Source organism: Pinus tabuliformis, chromosome 4_2 (assembly GCF_031772625.1).
Source record: "Pinus tabuliformis cultivar Carrire ecotype Pingquan chromosome 4_2, CPIR1, whole genome shotgun sequence".
Lineage (NCBI taxonomy): Eukaryota > Viridiplantae > Streptophyta > Pinopsida > Pinales > Pinaceae > Pinus > Pinus tabuliformis.
Window position 1 is genome coordinate 935,234,095 of NC_142304.1, and position 9,321 is coordinate 935,243,415.

General features: G+C 35.9%; 1 pseudogene; it reads left to right on the plus strand.

Annotated features, from left to right (window-relative positions):
• LOC149172761 (metal transporter Nramp6.2-like) overlaps nucleotides 1-8,814 on the plus strand; it is a 53,376-nt pseudogene extending 44,562 nt beyond the window's left edge.
• Nucleotides 8,815-9,321: the final 507 nt, after the last annotated feature.

Sequence of the window (9,321 nt, forward strand, 5' to 3'; positions counted from 1 at the left end):
TTTGGAGTTTCTAGCAGTTTTCTGGTCAAAATTTTGTGAAAACATTTGTGGCCAAATTTTGATTTGTGTTGTTTAAACTGGTTTTTTTGACTACATATATGGATTCAACACCCTCAAAAACCTCTGAATCACTTCGATTGTGAAGAGTTCACCTGTCAAACTTGTGATTTCAATGAATGTCGGCTAGAACAAACTAGATAGAAAAATAAACTAGAAAACTTTCCAAAAAATCGCATTGGAAAACTACTAGGTAATAAATCCCTCAAATGATGTGTATCTTATCATGTACAAAATTTAGTACTATGGTATTGAGTGTTTATTGATTACCTCCCTAAAATGTAACTGATCCTGTCATCCACCATATCAATATGCAATTTATTTCTTCACTCTCCCTTGGTTCTCTCCCGGAAAGTACCACCAACCGTTTATGGAGTTAATGTAAGCACTCTTCCATAGTTTATAGAATTCTTAAAATAACTAGAATAGATTATTTGTGTACCTTTCATTGTGCTTTATTTAAAAATTAGATTGATTTTTGATGGGTTTTTGAAATTACAAGTTTTCATTACGGAAATTATGAAATGTAATTATTCACCTCAAAATAATGTCTAACAGTCCCATTTACAAGAACAAAATTTGTAAAAGTACACTGAAAAACATGATTCTTCAACCCAAACTGTCATAACTCCGTCTAAAACTCCTGCAGAGAATCATTCACAGTTGGAAATTTCTGGTAATTTCAAACACAAAAGAATAGAGAACAATGCTCTATTTTCTCCATAGGATCTTAACACAGGGAAGCTAAATTTTTCTGAGCAGACAAAGTTTTCAACACACATGGAAACACTATGTATTCATTAATAAAACAACCTGTTACAAAAACTCTTCCTCTTAACAGAGGGATTCACCAAGAACTTCCAAAAAAAAATTACTCTGTCTCTTTTAGAAATTTTACACTACTGTGTGTAAAATTTCCTTACATTCACTGCTGTAAAAACATTCTCCTTCACATTTTATATTCAACAAAAATTCCTTTACACTGTTGCGTATTCCAAGTGCTCAAAACTGCTGTAAAAAAGAAATCCCCCTTTTTTTTTTACTTCTTCGCACTGCTGTGCCTTTGTTCCACTTTTTTTCAACCAAAACATAAAACAAAACATAACCTTTTGTTTGACTTTGTGCCGTCTAAAAAAAAAACTTACATCCGTGAATTAACAAAATAATAAAATTAAAAGTTTTCACCTACATTCTACGACTACAATACATTTCATTAAATTCTCAGCATGGCGATATATATTAATTTTCTGATCGAAGGTACTTCAACATTAATTAATTTACTGGCGGTCAAAAATCACTTCACGTCACGCAATAAGGTGCAGGCTATACTTCAACCATTGATCTTGCCCATTTTAATCGAATGGTTGTGGTGAATATCAGAAGGCCTCTTCTTACCGACCTTTACCTTCCAGGGAATGAGTGGTTTTGAAACCGTACTATGGACACGCGTCAACTGGTCAGTGTGATCGGAGCCTCCCAGGGAAAAACAACTTTTGGAAAAGGGTGGTGCGGGGAAATCCATGGTGGTTTTCCGGAATTAAATGCGCGCAGGTGAAATTATAATTTCAACACTCCCTCTTAATTTCAACTGCTGGGTTATCAGTCATACCCAAACATTTCCTCAAAAATTCAAAACTTTTCTAGCCCAATGGTTTGGTCAGAATGTCTGCAACCTACTCCTGAGTCCTGCAATGTTGTAAAACAATTTCTCCATTGCTTACCAATTCTCCGATGTAGTGAAACTTTGTGTCAATGTGTTTCGTTCTCTTATGAAACACCAAATTCTTGGATAATGCAATGGCTAAGCTATTGTCACAAAAAATCATTGTTCCTTTTTCTTGTTCTTGGCCTAAGCTCCTTAACATCCTTCTCATCCAAACTGCTTGACATGCTGCTGTTGTAGCTGCCACATATTCTGCCTCTGCTGTAAACAACGCTACAATAGGCTGCTTTTTAGAAGCCCATGAAATGGCTCCTGAACCCATGTGAAAAACATAAACGGATGTGCTTTCCCGATCATTTACACTTCCAGCCCAATCACTATCAGTGTATCCAATTAAATCTGAACATTTTGAAGTAGTATATAAAATGCCAAACCATTTTGTACCTTTAACATACCTCAGAATTCTTTTTGATGCCTGCCAATGTGCTTCTTTTGGCCTCTCTATGAATCTGGAAATTAAATTAACAACATACATTATATCCGGCCTAGTTGCAATCAAATACATTAGGCTGCCAACTATGCTCTTATACAAGCTAGGATCAGAATCCTTGCTGCTATCCTCTTTGCTAAGTTTTAATCCCATCACTGTGGGAGTGATCGTTGTGTTGCTCTCATACATATTAAATCTTTTCAATACTTCATTAAAATATTTTGCTTGTGAGATAAAAATCCCATTTTCATTTTGATCTACTTCTATTCCTAAGAAGTATCTCAGCAAACCCATGTCAGTCATTTCAAATTCTTCTTTCATGACTGTTTTGAGGTTTTCAATGAGATGATCATCATTACCTATGAAAATAACATCATCAACGTATAACACAACACTTAGCATTTTACCATCCTTTTCTTTAATGTAGAGGGTGGGTTCTCCCTCACATTTTTCAAATCCATTTTCCAGTAGTTAGGAATCTATCCTACTGTACCATGCTCTTGGTGCTTGCTTCAGCCCATAAAGAGTTCTCTTCAATCTACATATTTTATGCTCTTGGCCTTTCTTCTCATAGCCTGGTGGTTGTTCAATGTAAACCTCTTCCATTAATACTCCATTTAGGAATGGTGACTTCACATCCATTTGGTAAACTTTCCACTTGTTTTGTGCTGCTATGGACAGCACTGCTCTCACGGTTTCCATTCTTGCAACCGGTGCGAAAGTTTCCTCATAGTCTCTCCCATACTACTGCTTATATCCTTTAACAACAAGTCTTGCCTTGTGTCTTTCTATTTTGCCTTCATCATTACACTTGGTTTTGTAGACCCATTTAACTCCAATGACTTCTTTTCCTTTTGGTAGTTCAACCAAATCCCATGTCTTGTTTCTTTCTATGGCATTGATCTCCTCATCCATAGCTTCTATCAATTTCCTATCCTTAATTGCATCTTCGAAATGAATAGGGTCATCAACATGACAATATAATGCAAACAAAGAATTCATACCTTCATTTGTTGCCTCTTGTTCATAAATGTCATTTAAATTTATGAACTTCTTACCTATTTCATTTGGTGTGCAAGTGCTTGAAAAAGCACTTGAATTTCCTCCTTGTGGTGTGCTTGGAGAAGAACTTTCATTTCTCCTCAAGGGTGTCCCTTGCTGTCCTTGTGTTGGTACTGCTGTTTGGGGATGTATTTCAGCCATCTCCTCATCAACTTCATCATGAGACAAATAGTTTTTAACATTCACTATTTTCTCTATGCTTCCATCCCAAGCTTCCTCCTCAATGAACTGAACATCTCTGCTCACAAAAAACTTCTTGGTGGATGGATTATACAACCTGTAAGCTTTGGATTTCTCACTGTATCCAATGAAAATACATTTCTCCCCTTTGTTGTCCAACTTCTTCCTTAGCTGATTTGGAATGTGTGCATAAGCCACACATCCAAAAACTTTCATGTGGGTGACTCCTTGCTTTCTCCCACTCCATGCTTCTTCCGGCACTTTGTTCATGACTGCTTTTGTAGGGCATCTATTCAAAATGTATACTGCACAGTGTACAACTTCAGCCCAATAATCATTTGGCAAATGCTTTGCCTTCAACATGCTTCTCGCCATATCCATGATTGTCCTATTCTTCCTTTCAGCAACTCCATTTTGTTGCGGGGTGTACTTAGCTGTAAATTGCTTATGGATTCCATTTTCTTTACAAAAACATAGAAATTCCTTGGAGATATACTCACCTCCTCTGTCAGTTCTTAGAACTTTGATATGCAGCCCGCTTTGGTTTTCTACAAGTGCTTTGAAATTTCGAAATTTTTCAAACACTTCAATTTTGTTCTTCAAGAAATAAACCCAAGTTTTTCTTGTAAAATCATCAATGAATGTTGATATGTAGTCGCTGCCTGCAAGTGATGGAGTTTGCATCGGTCCACATAAGTCTGAGTGGACAATTTCTAAGGGTGCTTTTGTCCTTATGCTTTTCCCTGATGGAAAACTTTCTCTGTGTTGTGTCCCCAAGATACAACCTTCACAAAGGCTGTCTGGTTTCTCTATCAATGGTAATCCTCTTACCATTCCTTTTCTACTCAACAAGTTAAGACCTCCAAAGTTGAGATGTCCAAATCTCAAGTGCCACAACCAGTTTTCATCCTTTGGTTCGCTTTGGAAAGCCTCTTGTGTCAATGCTGCTATTACTTCTTTATTTTTCAAATCTTCCCTTATTCTAAGAGCGAACATCCTGTTCCTCATCATCTTCACTTCAGCAATACATCGTTTGCTGGGTTCTCTATACATGATGGTGCATACATCATTCAAAAAGAAAACATTGTAACCCTTTTGAACAAGCTGTCCAATACTTAAGAGGTTACACTTCATTCTAGGAAAATAATAGACATCTGCTATGGTTTTCTTTTCACCTTTCTTTGTAAATATTTTTACCTCTCCTTTTCCCATAACAGAAATTTTACTATCAGTCCCAAGTGTGACTTGTGACTTCACACTCTGATCTAGAGCAGAAAACAGGGTTATGTTTCCTGTCATATGGTTGCTGCAACCGGAGTCTAGAAACCATATATAATCACTGTTTGTTTCAGCCATATTACAAGCTAACAGCACATTATCATGGCTGATATTTTCTCTAGTGATATTTTCACTTGATCTATTACTCATATCATGTTGCTTCTTCCTACATTCATTTGCATAATGCCCATATTTTTTACAATAATGGCATTGAACATTGGATTTTTCATACTTTTGTCCTTGAGCATGATGTTTTCCACTTTGTTGGTTGCTACCTTGGCCTTGGTTCTGATTTGGATTGCTGCCTCTTCCTTGAGCATTTGCTGGACTGTTTCTTCCACCTCTATTTTGGCTTCTGCCTTTTCCTCTCTTGTTTCCTCTGCCTTGACCTCTTCCTCTTCCAAAGGACATCTAGGTCTTGAAGGCTTTCTCTAGAGATGAGTTTTCATTTCTACTCAACCTCTGCTCATGTGTTATCAGTGATGCATGAAGTTTATCAACTGAAAAGTTTGTGAGATCCTTTGTCTCTTCTATGGTGGTGACAATCGAATCGAAATTTGAGGGTAGGATCCTCAATAGTTTCTCCACAATCCTCCTTTCTTCAAGAATCTCTCCATGAGACCTTATCTGTGTGACCAGACCAATCACATGTGTGAAGAATGAGTCAATATTATCTGACTCCTTCATGCACAGATTCTCAAAATCTCTCCTCAGCGATTGTAGTTTTGTTGTCTTCACTTTATCCATGCCTTGATAGGCTGTCTTGAGAGTTTGCCATGCTTCTTTGGATGTCTTGGCTACTGCTATCCTTGGAAACACACTCTCATGCACTTCTTGATATAAAAATACGAGGGCTTTTGAATCCTTCTTCTTATTGCTCTTCAACAGATCTTTCTCTGCCTGAGTTAATCTATTAAACTCATCTTCATCTTCTGGTTCTTCAAAACCATATTCAACAAGTTCCCATAAATCTTGTGAGGCAAACAGGGCTCTCATGGTTATTGCCCAATAGTCATAGTTTTTCCCATTAAACTGTGGGAGTTGAGTATTAAAAATACCCATGCTAGTGCTGGTGCTAGATCCAGCCATACGTGCACTCTTAACTATGCTTCAAATACGTGACTGTGTGTTTAAAATAACTGACTGTTTCTTCAGCAGCAACACAAAAAGATCTTTGAGAAATACCTTAATCCTTTCCTGACTGAGTCTTCACTATGTTGGGGAAGCTGCTGCAACAAAAAGAAGCTTCCTTCAGCTTCTTTGACACATTCAAAGAGCCTGGACAAGCTCTGATACCATGTTGGAAATTTCTGGTAATTTCAAACACAAAAGAACAGAGAACAATGCTTTGTTTTCTCCATAGGATCTTAACACAGGGAAGCTAAATTTTTCTGAGCAGACAGAGTTTTCAACACACATGGAAACACTATGTATTCATTAATAAAACAACCTGTTACAAAAACTCTTCCTCTTAACAGAGGGATTCACCAAGAACTTCCAAAAAAAATTACTCTGTCTCTTTTAGAAATTTTACACTATTGTGTGTAAAATTTCTTTACATTTACTGCTGTAAAAAAATTCTCCTTCACATTTTACATTCAACAAAAATTCCTTTACGCTGCTGCGTATTCCATGTGCTCAAAACTATTGTAAAAAAGAAATCCCCCCTTTTCTTTTAGTTCTTCGCACTATTGTGTGTTTTTTCCACTTTTTTTCAACAAAAACATAAAACAAAACATAACCTTTTGTTTGACTTTGTGCCGTGTAAAAAAAACTTACATCCGTGAATTAACAAAATAATAAAATTAAAAGTTTTCACCTACATTCTACGACTACAATACATTTCATTAAATTCTCAGCATGGCGATATATATTAATTTTCTGATCGAAGGTACTTCTATGACTACAATACATTTCATTAAATTCTCATCGTGGCGATATATATTAATTTTCTGATCGAAGGTACTTCAATGTTATTTAATTTACTGGCAGTCAAAAATCACTTCACGTCACGCAATAAGGTGCACGCTGTACTTCAACCGTTGATCTTGCCCATTTTAATCGAACGGCTGTGGTGAATATCGGAAGGCCTCTTCTTACCGACCTTTACCTTCCGGGGAATGAGTGGTTTTGAAACCGTACTGTGGACACGCGTCAACTGGTCGGTGTGATCGGAGCCTCCAGGGGAAAAACAACTTTTGGAGAAAGGTGGTGTGGGAAAATCCATGGTTGTTTTCTAGAATTAAATGTGCGCAAGTGAAATTATAATTTCAACATTCACTACATGACTGCTTCCGGACAATGTCGGGCAGCCATAGACCTGTCAATGACTCATTAATCAGATCAGAAGACTATGAAATGATCTTAAAATGTTGTCTATGTTCCAGTCAGTGTGCAGGTATTTTCTCATCGAAACTGGATTTGCTATATTTATGGCATTCTTAATCAATGTCTTTGTTACCTATCTGAGCAGGGCAGTCTATTCTTCACCAAACTTATCTAGAGAGGAATTGGATAACTGTCGGAACTTGGACTTGAATACCTCATCTTTTCTATTAAAAGTAAGCAGATCCTTCCATCCCAAGAAATATTTCATCCACTTTGTCACTATGGTTTTGATTCGCATGCCAGTTCTTCTAGAATTTTAGTCACTTAAACAACTTTACAAGCGATCTGACTTATCCATTCATCATGATTTTAATTATTTTCTCAGGCACTTGAAATGGATCCACAAAATTTGTTATTAAATATAGATCTCATTCAAATCTTTGGCATTAGGAATTTCGTGATATTGTTAATGGTAGTGTTCCGAAAGTCATAAATCAAAAACCCTCTTTTCTTGTTCTTTAGCATGTTATAGGTAACTGGAGCTCAAATATTTATGCCATCACACTACTAGCATCTGGCTAGAGTGCATCGATCATAGGGACGTATGCTGGGCAGTATATCATGCAGGTGCATTAACGCATTAGTAAATCATTTTTTTTCCCTCTTGAAAATAGGTGACTTTTGAATTTTGATAACCAGATTTGCATAATATTCGTGTGATACTACTTTCACTGGCACTTGAGTGTGGTGTGCTGTTTTTTGTTTCAGGTTTTTCTCAATATGAAAATGAATGCATGGCTCTGCAATCTTATCTATCGACCCATTGCCATCATCCCAAGCTTGTCAGCTTCTATTCTCTATTGTTCTTCTCGTGCTACGTAGTTTATCATTATTTCGTTGGTATTCTCTTTGATCATCAAAATTGGCATCTCGATAACACATTTGAAATCACAAAAAATCATGATTGGGCTTAAAATTATTTCCCTGGATTCCAGTTAAAACTTTACATGGATTTGGATTTCAGTAGTTAGAAAATGTAAATGTCAAAAAAAAAATAGTAGTTTGATAATTTTATTTGAAATATTTCTTAAAGAGTTAAAATTATAGTTCTAGCTTCATATATACAGTAAAGAACAAATTTCATTTAATCCAAAAAACCTCAAACCTACCATAATTAGAAAACATTTCTCATCTAAATATTTCAAATTTTTATTTTAAAGGTTAAAGCTACGCGTATTCCTTCTGTGCAGATCATTTTATCATTTCAACTTCCATTTACATTAATTCCACTATTGAAGTTTACAAGAAGTGAGATAAAGATGGGTCCTCACAAGAATTCAATCAGAGTAAGTTGCTACTACCAGATTGGAGAAAAAAACTTTTTTTTCACGACGCTAGAAATGTAGGATAATGACTATTGATTGTATTATTGTTACCTAAATTCAAAAAGTTATCTTGAATTATATGGCGATTTTTTGAATTCCATTTTACTAAATGGAAAATATTCTTTACCGTGTCATAGATTATGGTTCTTTCCTGGTCGTTGGGATGGTGTATCATGGGCATCAACACCTACTACTTGACTACAAAATTTGGAAAATGGTTGGTCCATAGTAGTCTGCCTAAGGTAGTTTCTATATTTATTGGACTAATTGTATTTCCACTCATGGCTCTATATGTAGTGGTGATTTTTTATTTGGCTTTCCGACGAGAAAAGAAAGTCACTTATATGGCTCAACTAGGATCCTCGATTTGATCTGAAATTATAGTGAGTATTAACTGAACCAAGTCACAAAAAAATAGATATAGAATCACAAAAGTGATTTTCAATTGGAGTATGATTCGATTAGTTGTAGAGAATTGATTTGGAATTTCAGGGAAGTCATGTAAAAATAGTGCAAGTATTAACAGATCTAAAATTTAGTGTGTTTTCCTCTTCATGTCTCTGAGTTGGTTTCATATTGTGACAATTTCCGTGCAGCACTAAAACTTCTTTAACATTGCTCGGCCTCCATTACTATGAAGAATCAAATTCTTAACATGGTACTAAAAACAGAAACATAGACGCATTTAACCATACACAGGTACAAATATTTTACCAGGAAAACAATCTTGGGCTAATCATATAGGCTTGCAATTTCAAAAATAGCATGGGAGAGTGTTAGCTTTTGTTTATGCATTCATTTTTCTTATTTCAAAATTATAGTAGGAATACTCCTAATGTAAGGGTATCCCATTAGATCCTTCTATAACTTATCTCGCC